The sequence below is a fragment of the Hakea prostrata genome, chromosome 7 (genome assembly GCF_041222555.1).
Source record: "Hakea prostrata isolate BN-2017 chromosome 7, UWA_Hpros_2, whole genome shotgun sequence".
NCBI classification, from domain to species: domain Eukaryota; kingdom Viridiplantae; phylum Streptophyta; class Magnoliopsida; order Proteales; family Proteaceae; genus Hakea; species Hakea prostrata.
Genome location: NC_142606.1, coordinates 49,695,836 through 49,710,940, shown reverse-complemented (window position 1 = coordinate 49,710,940; position 15,105 = coordinate 49,695,836).

The window sequence follows — 15,105 nt, the reverse complement described above, 5'->3', positions numbered from 1 at the left end:
TAGTTATTTATTCTGTTTAGTTTATATTGACTAATCTACAGATGTTTTGGAGCTGCCTTTAATGCATTTTCTGAAGTGTTGGAGAGGGAAAAAACTTTATCCCAGGAAAATGATGATCTGATCAAAAGGAATTTTGAGCTGGTCAATGAGGTACAAGATCTTCGGAGAAATTGGACTCTTCAGAGAGAAAATTTACAGATGCTGAGTTCAGAGAGATTGATTTGATGAATGATCTTGATAGTTTGCACACTGATTATGAACTTTGCTCTGACCATTGTGCTGAATTGCAGGAAGAGATTTCTATGTTGAGAGATGCTATTTTGAATTATAAAGATGAGCTCCTTCAGCTCGAAATGTTAAAGAATGATGCCCTTGCCAGGGCCAGGATTGCCACTGATGAAAGAGAGGATTTTAAGGAAAAGCTAACCAGAGCTTTGGTCTGGTCACAAAGTATTGAGAAAGAAAAGAATGAACTTCAGGAAAAGTTCAATGAGATTGAAAAGCTGAATACAACTTTAGAATTGGCCCAAGAATATCATGTGAAGGCCTTCAGTTCAATTTTACAGGAAAAGTCTGCTTTAGAGGATAAAAATGATGGTTTGGGATTGAGACTCAATGCGGTGACAGCAGAAAGAGATAATCTTGAGGTTTGCCTAGGTTTAGTTTCTAAAGAAAAGGAAAGTCTTCATGCTCTTTTGGATGAAACTTTAAAATACAAAACTTTACTGCATGAAGATTTGGAAGTAGAGAGAAGACAATTTGAAGTAGAGAAGAAAAGAATACAAAGTGAAAATCAGATTGTCTTAAATTCGGTCACCTCCTCAATGAAGGAAGTTGGAGATAATCCAACTTTCCTCGGATTTTGCAAGAATATGGTGAAGGATTGCTCTGATCAAATCTTCTCAAAAATCCTCAAGATTCATCCTGATATAGATTTCAGATTGTTACCTCCAGAATTTCTCCCATCCAGAACCTTTTTTGATCTTAGGAATTTGAGATACCCCAACTCTGATAGTTCATCAGAAGATGATTCTGACAATGATAACAGTGAGTCTTCCAGTCCTGGCCAAAACCATTCTGCCAGTGATTCAGATAACAATGGTGATGGTAACTCACCTCTTCAAGATCATAAAGAGACTGCTGCCAATGATGCTGCTGATGTTGATCCATCTGATAATGTTGCAGATGTTGATCCATCTGCAAAATCTCAAGTGTGAAGAAAACACTTCCTGTGTTTATGAATTTACCTTTTTCCTCTTTTTTGTTTACCTCTTTAGCATATGAGGTTTTTGAACTTGTCTATCTTTTATATTAATGAAATTTCCTCCCTTTCTTTCGCTCTTTTTGGCTTTGACAGAATAATATCTTTTATAATATTGACTATCATCTTCTGACCATCGCATATTTGATTAGACACGTTTCTAATCATATTTGTAATCTTCATTTACTTCTGATGAGATACTCCTAAAGAGAAAATATTTGTACGAACCTCAATAGCTGATCAGATATTCTCAGATAATGACTTGCAAACAATCTTTGAACTTTCGATAAATAATCCTCCATAAAACCTGATCCTTGAATTGTTTTATTGGTTAATTCCATTGTTCTCAATCAAAAGGCTGCCTTGGAGAGATGTTGCCTTAGAGAAATGGCTACTGGAGCCTGACTTTGGAAAGTCGGGATCATCCTCAGATGGAATGATCCGTAATTAGCTTAGCATGACCTGGCTACCTGAGCTTGACTTACGAAAAGTCAGGACCACCCTCGGAAGGAATGATCCGTGATCAGCTTTGGAAAGCATGACCAGGCCTCGGAAGGCTGGCTACATGAGCCTGACTTACGAAAAATCGGGACCACCCTCGAAAGGAATGATCCGTGATCAGCTTCGGAAAGCATGACCAGGCCTTGGAAGGCTGGCTACTTGAGCCTGACTTATAAAAAGTCGGGACCACCCTCAGAAGGAATGATCTGGATCAGCTAGCATAATCATGCCTCAGATGGCTGGCTACTTAAGCCTGACTTCGGAAAGCCGGGATCACCCTCGGAAGGAATGACCCTGAATCAGCGTTGAAAAGGCATGATCAGACCTCGTAAGGCTGGCCACTTGGCCTGACTTCGGAAAGTCGGGATCACCCTCGAAAGGAATGATCCTGGATCAGCGTTGAAATGGCATGATCAGACCTCGTAAGGCTGGCCACTTGGCCTGACTTCGGAAAGTCGGGATCACCCTTGGAAGGAATGATCCTGGATCAGCGTTGAAATGGCATGATCAGACAACTGGTTCGTAATGAAGAAGAAACTTTTGATGACCGCGATTAATAAGATAATTTCTCCAAGAATACCAGAAAATCCTGCCTCCTTTCTACTGATAATATTTCTTAAGGTGAATTACATTCCACGGTCGTTTCAAACAACTCCCATGAGCATCTTTCAACCAGTATGTGTTTCTGCTCACAGCTTTTGTCACCACATATGGCCCCTCCCAGTTTGCAGAAAGTTTTCCACAGTTTCTTAGATCTGATGCTGATTTTTTCCTCAAAACCAAATCTCCCACTCTAAAAGATTTAGGTCTGACTCGAGCATTGTAATACGCCGTTGTTCTCCTCTGATATTCTATATTGTGGTATAATGCTCTTTCTCTGACTTCATCTAAGAACTCAAGATTTGCTCGCAATCCTTCTTCATTAGCTACTGGATCAAATCCTTCATATCTGTTTGATCCCACCATAACCTCCACTGGAGCCAACGCCTCTGACCCATATGCTAGTTTGAAAGGTGTTTCTCCCGTTGGAGTCCTGACTGTAGTCCTATATGCCCATAGTACATGAGGTAGTTCATCAATCCACAAGCTATGTGCCTCATCCAGTCTCTTTTTTATTCCTTGCAAAAGTGTTCTGTTGGTTACCTCAATTTGACCATTGCATTGAGGATATGCTACAGATGAGTGCTTGCATTCAATATGATAATCTACACAAAATTCCTTGAGTCTTTCATTATCAAATTGTGGTCCGTGATCAGTCAGTAGAATCTTTGGCAGGCCATATCTGAATATGACATGATTTCTAAAGAACTTCTCGATTTGATTTGTGGTAGTCGTGGCCAAGGCTTCTGCTTCTACCCACTTCGTGAAATAATCAATTGCGGCACTACGAACTTTTTCCCTCCAGTTGTAACAGGAAATGGGCCTAACAAATCCATACCCCACATAGCAAATGGAAGAGGATTAAGAATTGATGTTAGTTGTTCTGCTGGCTGACTCTGAATTGGTGCATGAATTTGACATTGATGACACCTTCTTACATACTCAATCGCTTCAGATTGCATGCGTGGCCAATAAAATCCTTGTCTTAGAACTTTATAAGCCAAAGCCTTCCCACCTAAGTGGCTTCCACAGATTCCTTCATGGACCTCTGATAAAGCATAGTGTGCATCAGATGGTCCCAAACATTTCAGAAGTGGCCCAGAAACTGTTCTTTTATATAACAGCTCATTCTTTAGGATAAACCTAGCAGCTCTTCTTTTCATAGTTCTGGCCTTTTCTTTATCCTCAGGAAGAACGCCATCTTTAAGATATTGTATAATAGGTTCCATCCAAGATATTTCTGCATTGATTTCCATTATCTCTGGCTCTGAATATGCTGGAATATTCAGCTCCTCAAATTACACAACCTGTGGCATAGAAGTAGATCTTGCAGATGCTAATTTTGCCAGAGAATCTGCCTCACTGTTTTGATTTCAGGATATTCTCATAATTGAGAATTGTGAAAACCATTCTTTGCACTCCCATACCTTCTTAAGATAATTGACCATCCGATCATCCTTCGCATCATACGCTCCTGTAACTTGGTTAACCACCAGCTCAGAATCACTTTTTGATTCAATGTTTTGTACACAGAGAGATTTGGCCAATCGCAAACCTGCAATAAGAGCTTCATATTCCGCTTCATTGTTTGAAGCATGAAAATTAAATCGAAGTGCATTCTGAATTACAAATCCAAACGGACTTTGTAAAATCACCCCTGCTCCTGATCCCTGAGAATGACTTGACCCATCAACATGCAAAGTCCAACCAGAAAACATCTCACTGGAATCTTTTTCCTCCTCCGGTAGCAAAATACTTTCAGCAATAAAATCAGCCAGCACCTGTGCTTTTATCGCAGTTCTGGGTTTATAATCTATATCATGTTCTGTTAACTCTACTGCCCATGATACCATTCTCCCCGCCAAATCAGGCTTATGCAATATTTTCTTTAAAGGCCAGTTAGTAAGAACAATAATTGGATGAGCCTGAAAATAAGGTCTGAGCTTCCTAGCTGCCATTATCAAAGCTAAAGCCTGTTGTTCAAATTCCGGATATCTAGATTCTGCATCTAACAATGTATGGCTTACAAAGTAGATAGGATTTTGGACAGTACCTTCTTCCCGAATTAACACTACACTTACTGCTGCCTTCGAAGAAGATAAATATATCTGCAAGATCTCTCCTGGCTTTGGTCGAGATAGAACTGGTGGACTGGTCAGTCTCCTCTTTAATTCTTCAAATGACTTTTGACAATCCTTTGTCCAGTTGAATTCATTGAGTGCATTTAGATTTTTCAACGCCTTGAAGAATGGTGCACATTTATCTCCTGATCTCGATATGAACCTGCTTAATGCCGCTACTCTCCCTGTTAGACTTTGGATCTCCTTCATACTGCTAGGCGCCATCATGTTCAAGGTAGCCCTGATTTTTTCTGGATTCGCCTTAATACCCCTCTGCGTGACCATGTAACCAAGAAATTTACCAGATGAAACCCCAAACGCGCACTTTTCAGGATTGAGTCTCATTCCATTTCTCCTTAGTACATCAAAGCACTCCCCTAAATCAGCAAGATGATCAGATCTGAATTGACTTTTTACAAGAAGATCGTCTACATAAACCTTCATATTTCTTCCAATCTGATCAGTAAACAGCTTATTCATCGCCCTTTGGTATGTTGCACCAGCATTTTTTAACCCGAAAGGCATAACCTTATAACAATAGCTTTCTCGGTTTGTCATGAATGCCGTATGGGGTTGATCCTCCTTTTTCATAAGAATTTGATTATAACCAGAATAAGCATCCATAAAACTCAACATCTGCTGCCTGATGTGGCATCAATTAACTGATCAATCCGAGGCAGAGGATAGCAATCCTTAGGACATGGTTTGTTCAAATCAGTATAGTCTACACACATTCGTCACTTGCCAGCCATTTAGGACATTCAATTTGCTCGATAAACTGAGATTCCCGAAGCTTTTGCACTTCAATTTTAATCGCGTCATGCTTTTCTGATGAGAAATTCCTCCGCCTTTGTTTTACTGGTTTGATAGAAGAATTTATCCAAAGACAATGTTCTGCCACCTCTCTGCTTAAACCTGGCATATCCTGTGCTGACCAAGCAAAAACATCTGCATTTTGCTAAAGAAATTCTTTTAACCGATCCTTGTCCTGATTGTTTTGATCAACTCCAGTCATGGTTCCTTTATCTGGATTTTCAAGGCCAAAACAAATTTTCTCCAGCTTTTCCACTGGTTCACCTCTTTGAATTTTTTTCTTCATCCCTGTTGTCCATGACCTCCACTGTGAGAGCAAGAGCTTTACCTTGTGCCTTTGAATCCTTTAAAAATGTCGTATAACTTTGCCTTGAAGTTCTCTGATCAGACTTGCACTCTCCAACGCCTCCTTCAGTTGGGAATTTGACCTTTAAATGTCTTGTCGAAACTATAGCTCCAATAGCATTCAACGTTGGTCTCCCCAAAATTATATTGTATGCCGACAAACTCTTTATCAACAAGAATTTGGTAACCGTAGTTACCGTTTGTGGATGTGTTCCCATTGTTATTGTAAACTCCACAGTTCCTTCTACCGAGGTAGATTCTCCAGAAAATCCGAATAGTCTCGTGCCGCAAGGCTTTATCTTGACTGTATCTAGTTTCAATCGCTGAAAAGCTTCATAAGACATTATGTCTACAGAAGACCCCGTATTGATTAGAACCCTGTGAATATCCCTGTTTGCCACCTCAATGACTACCACAATGGCATCATCATGTGGTTCCTGAATTCCTTCCATCTCCTCTTCCGTGAAGACTATCTCCTTCATCATTTTGATCCTTCTAGGAATAACATGAGACTCGACAGCACTTACATACCTGGCATGTGCCTTAGACTTTGAAATTGAATTCAAATCTAAACTTCCCAAGATGGTCATAACAGGAGACGCCTTCTGTTGAACTTGCTGGTTTTCCTAGTGTTTGGTATTTTCGTCTGGAGAATTATATTGAAAATCTCCCTTCGGTTGGTCTTCCCTCGCTGGGGGTTGGTTATGCCATCTCCTTGGCTGATCAGGAACATTTCTCCGGTTACCTCCATTTCTTCTTTGGACAAAGTTATCCAGTCTTTTGACTGATTAATCGTTCAATCTCATTTTTTAGAATTCTACAATCATCAATATCATGACCATGATCCCTGTGATATCTGCAAAATCTATTTGGATTCCTTTCATCTGCTTTTGCTATCATTGGTAATGGTCATTTCAAAATTCCTTGATGTTGAATTCGCAACAGAATTTCTGATCTTCTAGTATTGAGAGGAGTATAATTTTCCTGGAATGGTCTCAGAATATCCCTTCTGAATTGGCGATCAGGACCATTTCTCGAAAAATTTCTGTTACTTCTACGATCCCTCTGATCAGATCTCATGACTCCATCTTCCTTCCTTTTGCTTCCACCGCCATCAGTTTCTTTTCTCGCCTAAAGGATGTCTTTCATATTAGCATACTGATTACAACGAGTCGTCAGCTCCGCAATATTTGCCGGCTTGTTCATGATCAGGAATTCCAATAAATGATCATCCGTCAGACCTCTGAACATAGCATCATATGCCACTGCCTCATTCAAATTTTTAATCTGAATCGATTCTTAATTGAATCTCTTCATGTAACTTCGAACTGATTCTCCTGATTTTTGACGAATTGTAGCCAAATTATCAACAGTTTTGCTACTCTTCATACTACTTTGGAATCTCGACAAGAATATCTTCGTCAAATCTTTGAAATCCTTAATAGAATCTGGTAATAAACTGAAGAATCAAGTTTTTGCAGAACCTTTCAATGAAGATGGAAAGGATCGACACTTTAAAATGTCAGAATTACCTGCCAACATCATCACAGAATTGAACTGAGTTCGATGCTCCATCGGATTTGTGCTTCCATCATACATCATGAATGTCGGGAGTTTAAAATTGCGCGGCAATGGTGCTGACATAATCTCCTTAGCGAATGGATTTTGATTCATCACTTCCTCCACTTTTTCTCTAGTGTCTTTGTTCGCCAATCGCTGAATTTGATCATCTAGGATACGAAATCTTTTACTGATTTCCGATCCATGAACTTCAGATCTGCTACCTCCTGATCTTCCTGTTTCCTTCTTATCTCTCCGATCTCCAACGCTTCTACTCTTTTTGCTCCAAATGTGACTCAATTGATCATCCTTGGACGATCCTCGATCTTCGGCCTCTAGTGGAATATAGTTTGGATCCGCACTCTCTCCTGATCCTTCCTTCAGAATTGATCTCCTTTGGTCCTCTCCTGACCTTTGAATCTGACTTGGGACAGAAACTGCATCGGCTCGGGAAAAAGTTCGAGATCTTCTAGCTGGCAAAGCCGGGACTCTTCCCTCCGGATGAATTCCAATATGCTTAATGAATGTCCTCATCAGATTTTGTGTCTCCAGGATTTGATGCTGCATGCTCTCAAATCGTTCAGTAATCAGATTTGGATCTAGCTCTGGACGAGATGCCGCCAATGTATCCGCCAATTGCTTCTCTTGCCTTTCGAACTGATCAGTTGGACGAGGTGAATGATCCTCCACCATTCTCTGCCTCTGTCGAGTCTGCATCATCGGAATCTGTGGTATCGGAACCACTTCTCTCGTTCTCCTCTTTGGATTTGCTCTCCTCGGTTCTCTTTGACTTATCTCTGCCATTTCGGTTGGTAATTCTTCCTCCCGCTCAGGTGATTAAGCCATAGCTTCTGTTCTGAACCTGTTTCAGTTACTGTTTTTCCCACAAACAGCACCAAAATGTTGGTGCTAATTCTGTCGATTGCCTTGAACCATTGTTTTCTGCACCGAACTCCTCAGATCTAATTCGATCTGGTTTGCTCTTCGATCAATCAACTTCTCACTCCTGAAAGAAACAGAATACTAGTAAGAAACGGAGCCGATCGTTTTGATCGGCGTCTCGTCTCCGACAATCTAGTCAGTATGGTGAAAATGATGCTTCAGAGCTCTCTGGAGCTTCCAAAGTGTTCTAATGGAGTTCAATCAGAGTGAGTTTAGAGTTTTGTTGATTTTAGAGACTTACCTTCTTACGAATCTTCCTTCCCTTTTATACTAGCTTTCCCGCTTATAACACTTTTTCAATCATAGCCGTCGGATCATCGCTCCTCTTTGGACGTCGCTGATCATCCTTCCTTCATTCTCTCAATCGAACCCGGCTAAGATTGGTTTGATCGGTATAAACCGGAAATGGATACTTTAGTCACAACAGACATAATGAAATTATAGTATAGAAATGATATGACATGGCTATGCTTATCAGGCCTGAATAACATGATGATATCATGGCTTGAAAATTATATGACATAGTTATGATATGATGATATCAGAGCATGAAAACAAATGACCTGATTATGTCATGATGATATTATGGCATAGAAATGATATGACGTGGTTATGCTTATAAGGCATGAATGACATGATGTTATCTAGGCACAAAAATTATATAACATAGTTATGTCATGATGATATCATGGCATAGAAATGATATGACATAGTTATGTCCATAGGATGGAAATGTAATGGCTATGTATGAAATGAAAATGTAACAACCATGCTAGAGAGCATAGTATGATTATACGTTTATGGAATGAAAAGGGAATGCTCATGTGTATGGAATAGAAATGATATATTTATGACATGTTTATGCCTATGAAATGATAATGACATATTTATGAACATATATGCATACCCAATGACTGATGGGAGTGAGCGTTGTCGTAGATGTATGATGGCCCACTTCGGTGGAAGTGTATAATGGATGTTACAGTCATGGGTGATACACTTGGCATTCCTACACTTATCACTCCCTTGATGATGAGGGATTGATATGAATATGAGATAACCAAATGATTGATACGCTTGTAAGACAATGTAGAGGAATTGTAATGAATGCAAGACATGCAACATGCCCATGGAGCTAATGGAGAATAGGATTTAAATTGTATTACCACCTTAGAGAAAAATTAGTTATGCAATGAACGAGGAAGACCAACCCCGAAAATGGCAATGAAATCTCAACCCTCCTTTGTATGACGGTGACACATTTCGATGCGTCCAGAGGGCATATTCTTGCGATGGGACACGTTTTGGCTTAAGTTGAGATGAAAAAAACCTTTAAGGGTCACTGGTAATGAGAAGAAGTGAATGTAGGATGTGGAAGGTCTCAATCCTCCTTAGTACAATGGCGATTCGTTCCAGTATAAGAAGGGAATTGTTATGCGAACGGAATCCATTCTAGCACAAACTAAGACAAAAGAAGGATTCATGTAGAAATACAGATGAAGTCGAAGGTCTCAACCCTTCTTAGTATGACGGTGATACGTTCTGAGACAAGAAGGGAACGTATATGCAATGGGATCCATTCTAGCATACGTTGAGATTAAAATACTCATGCATTGAAAAATAATAATGGAGGACAACAATAATCATAAATGAAAACAAAAATGAAATTATGAAAAAGTGCAACTTTCCCATGGCACACTCCCTATAAGATGCCATGTTAAATGAAAGGTCCATTCTAGAGGGCCAATAAATAGGAAAAAGGAAAATAACATAAGCTATTGTGTTTGGAAGTAACATTGGTTGTGTTGTGTCCATATATTATTTACATGACTGAATTCCTATTGTGACTTAATGTTTTTGTGATGCGGGTCTTGCCATTGTGTATGTTTTATAGATAGTTTCACTTATTGAGCTAAATGCTCATTAAAGTTCATTATTTTTTTAGACACAGGTATAAAGAGAAGGATAGAAGAGGTCACTAATAAAGATAAGAACGAATGACCACTATTGTATTTTAGAGTAAAGTTTAGATGCCAACAGTGTCACCTAGCATGTGCTTATGGGGTTTTTATTTTTATGTAATAGGTATCTGGTCCTTGACCACAAATATGTATGGTCTATTATTAAATATCGTTTGATTTGATGAATAAAGAAAAAACTTTTATCTGTGAACCCCATTAAGGTAAGCTTCTGCATATTATAGAAGGAAATTTTAATGGACTACTTGCACGTGTCCAGTTAGACTACAATGCCATAGTCCCCACTAGGTTAGGAAACTGGGGCATGACACTTGCACTCTCGGTTGGTCCCAAATATTGGTACAAGCCTAAACATCATTTAAAAGGCTCTTACTTTGCTCATTGGCATCTCCCAACTCTATCTTTCTTGAACTGAGTATCCACTTGCTGAAACCTTCCAAATTCTGATTGGATCTTCTTTCGGTTCTAAACAAGGCAGGAGTATCACCATCTTCTTCCAAGTCTGTGGATTCCAAGGCCACATCATGAGCTTCAACTCGGATGGCCCATAGTTTCTTCCTACTGGATGCTCGGGTTCTTGGACCTGTGATTCGAGCTTCCGGTTAGGATCATGGGAGTTATCACATCCTCCCCTCCAAAAAAAAAAATTGTCCTCAAAATTGAACGTACCTAGATTTCCAAAAGATAGGGATCCTTTGCTTGCATCTCATCTTCCTTTTCCCTAGATGCTTCTTCTAATGTGTGATTCTTCCATTTGATCTTAACCAATGGTATGGTCTAATTTCTCAACTGCTTGTCCTTACGGTCTAGGATCTCTGCAAGTTATTCACAAGTCAAATCTACACTCAAACCTTCAAGTTCTTGCTGGAAAAGATGTTCTAGGTCCATTAAGACACACACACACACACACATATAGAGAGAGAATACTAATAATGAAATTTTATATCATAATCATTATAGTATAACTTTTCAACCCTAACGTATGGGATCATTCGATTTTTTATCTTCTCTATCTATAGTGACTAAAGTTTCTCTTCACATTTCTCTATCACCAATGAAACCCTACCACCTATCATTGCGAAAGGGGTCCTTGCTCTTTATCTTTTCTCTCTCATTATTGCGATAAAATGCATGCAAATACTGTTTCTATTTCAAATTGGAAGAATGAGATCAACTAAAAATACAAGCATCCAAAAACTAACACCAACACCTTAAACAACCCTTGATCTATTTATGACTTTATGTTAATCAATTTATTTTAATAAGAAAGAAGGTCGTAAATCATACTAAATATGTCTATTTATGTTCATATGGCAGATAAAGATAAATTATATGAAAAAGAGCAATAGTTATTTCATTAATTTTTCTATACAGACCTTACATTAACTATGAAATGTCTTCTTTTAATTTTACTCTTTAACAATGAATTTTAATCTGAACTCTAACTATGAAACATTTTCTTTTCCTTAGGACTAAAAATGGATTTTGAATTGTGTATCCACCATTGTTGATGAGAAATATAACGACCATTTGACTAAAAATGGCTGGCTTACTTGATCTTTTTCCTCTAGTAAGTTTTTTATTTTATTTGTTTTTCTTCATTAAGTGGTATTTTGTCTATTGTTTGATCGTTTTATTTCTCTTTATTTATATTATATTTCAAAATTTACAAAACAGAATCTCTTTATAGTGGGGAAAGGTAATGAGAATGGCTGAAAATTGAGTTTTGAAATGCTTTTTGACATGTCAGGAAGCTTCTAATGAAGGAATCAATTAAGTGGACAGAAGAATGGAATGTAAAGATAGTATTTTTCTAAGTGGATGAAATTGACCCCGAAAACTTAAATGGAATAAAACCACAATAATGAATGAAGAGCAGGTGATTGTGAATCATTACCACCACCTAAATTTTTGTGAAGTTCTAGGAAAAAACATATTCTTTGGGGTCAGGAATAGGGGTGCAAGTTTGGCCCTGGCGGCCTTGACCCGCCCTAAGCTCGCCCTGAGCCCTAATAGGGCTTGGACTAAAGATTTTGGCCCTAAGGGCGGGTTAGGACCAAAATATTCTGGCCCTGAACTAGGGCCAAGGGCGGGCTTGGGATTACTCTCTGGCCTGCCCAACCCATCCTGGCCCATCCTTGATTTTGGCCCTGATTCTAGCCCTGATTTTGGCCTTGATTTTGGCCCTGATCTCGACCCTGATCTTGGCCCTGATTCTGGCCCTGATTCTGACCCTGATTCTAGCCCTGATTTTGGCCCTAATCTTGGCCATGATCCTTGCCTTGATATTGGCTATAATATTGGCCTTGATTTAGGCCCATGATTTTGGCACTCATTTGAGTCTGGACCCTCCACCCATATGGAGATGAATTAATTATAATCCACATGGGTGAATATTTGACACATGTCAAATTTTAAAAACATGATCATGTTTTGTAAGAAATTAATAAAAATAAATTATATCTTCATTACCAATGTAGTAAGCATCCACCTGATTTTGGCCCGATCCTGACCCTAATTTTGGCTCTAGTCTTAATGTTAATTTGACCCTTGATCATGTATTAGATTTTTACCCTAATATTCACATTAACATTGATATAACTATAAGTCTCGACTTTGACCTTCAGTCATTTTGATCATATTAGACTATGAGTTCACTTTTTATACTATTTTTAAGATAATTTTTATTTTTCGAACTAAGTCATTTTTAGTTCCGAAAAATCATTGATTTTTTTTTTTTTGGACTAAGGCGAGATAATGTATTATAAATAATAAAAGCTAGTATATAGAGAATTAATATCTAACAAAACTAGACCCCAACTTCTCATCATGAATATTAACATCTTTCTTTTGCCTCCAATATGATATTTAAGAAGGGGGAAAAAATATTAAGGACAGATAGCTATGTTTGTAACTAAAATATAATTTTCTTTAACTATAAAAAAAATATTAATACTAAATTATCGTTGGTTTACCTGTTAACAAAGTTTTGAATTTGATTTTTTTTTTTTTTTAATAAGGATATCAATGGGAGGGGTTTTCAATTTCCATCACTAAAGTAATGGGAGAGGTTTTCAATTTCCATCGTCAAAGCAATGAGAGACTTTCAGAGATCAATATAGAATTATGGAGTATGAATTTATTTATGTTTAAAGCAACATTATCAACTTATTGATTATTTTATCATTTTGTTTGAGCTTGAATCATCTTATATTTCTATGAATTTTATTTTAGTTTACTTATGATACTTTTATTTTTATTACTATTATATATTTTTTTTTTTATGAATTTACATTTGATATTTTAGGTCTAAGGATAGAACCAATTAAGGCTTGGGCCAAGATAGGGTCAATCAGGGCCAGGGACAAGGCTAATCAGGGTCAGGGCCAAGGCCTAGGCCAATTAGGGTCAGAGCCAATTAGGGCAAATCAGGGCCAACCCATCCCGACCTGGCCCAATTAGGGCCAATTAGGGCGGGAATGGGCTTGGCTTGGCTCTGTAGGGCTTAGGGCCAGGGATAATAATTCTTGGCCCTGAACTGGGGTCAGGGTGGGAATGGGCTCAGATTAGAACATATAGCGTTGGGTTTGGGATTGCAAAAGCCCGACCCAATTGCAACCCTAGTCAGGGTCATGGGTGCTCTTTGGATAGTATTGGTGCAGTCAAGAAGGGAGTGCTACAAGAGAGTGGTTGCTTTAAAAAATCTTAAGTGTTCATTGGGATATGTTTGAATTTTGAAGTTCATTGAAAAGGCTATTTTGGTACACTTAGAATGCTGGTAATTTAACAATTTTGTTTCATAACCATTTTTTGGTAGGAATCCTTGAATGGAGACTGTTTAATTTTTATGGGTAATTTTCATCTGGACCCCCTGAGGTTTGGTCTATGTCATTTTTAGTCCAAAAAAACTGAAACGTTGCATCTGCCTCCCCTGTACTATAGAAAAAGTCAATTTAAGGACAAATTATCACTTCAATGACAAATTTGCCCTTATTCTTTTTTTTTAATTTAAACAAAACATGGAAAATAAAAATGAAAAAAAAAATTCAAATTCAAATTCAAATCTTTGAACCAGAGAAATACGATTGTTAGCATTCGAAATCAAAAGAGTTGTTTAAGATCAAAACATCATGCCATTCAAAATCAAAAGAGTTGTTTAAGATCGAAACATCATGCCATTCGAAATCAAAAGAGTTGTTTAAGATCGAAACATCATGCCCTTGAACCTCGCGTCAAAGCTCTGCCACTTGAAGTTTTCTTAACCCTTCGAGCCATGGAATCACATCTTTCTTGTCATCGGAAGAAGTTTCAGATTTGTCTTCAACACAGTCTTATCTTCAAGCCATGGAATCACATCTTTCTTATCGTCGAACGTTTCAAATTTGTCTCCTTGTCGAGCGTTTCAAATTTGTCTCCTTATCGTTTTTTGCCATGAACCAGTGTTTAAGGTCATGATACTTCTGTTTACAGTTCTGGGGCTTCAGAAGACAAAGAGAAGTGTTTCGGTTCTGTATTTCCATAGCCACATGATACTTTTGTTTACAGTTCTGGGGCTTCAGAAGACAAAGAGAAGTGTTTCGGTTCTGTATTTCCATAGCCACAGAGTCCCACTATTGGTTCCATGACGGTTAATGGCACATGTCAACAACAGCTTCTCCCAAATCCCCAATGATTGCTTCACAACATCTTCGACTTTAGCCATGGTTTCTCATATCTGACGCTCCATCAACCTTTCGTAGATAATTTTTTTTTTTCAAAACTAGGGTTTTTTCCCTTTTTATTTCTCTTTGGATTTCTCGTCACTTAATGAAAATTTATCTTTTTCAAATCCTTGAATCTTGTTTCCACTTACCTGAGTTTTGCAAAGTAGCCCCGTGAAGCAAGAGAGCTTTAAGCTAGGGATTCAAAGTTAAATGAGTTGAATGAAGAAACATTCAAGTGTTTGATGTTCTTAGACGGTTGCTTTGTGGTGTTTCGGAAGAAC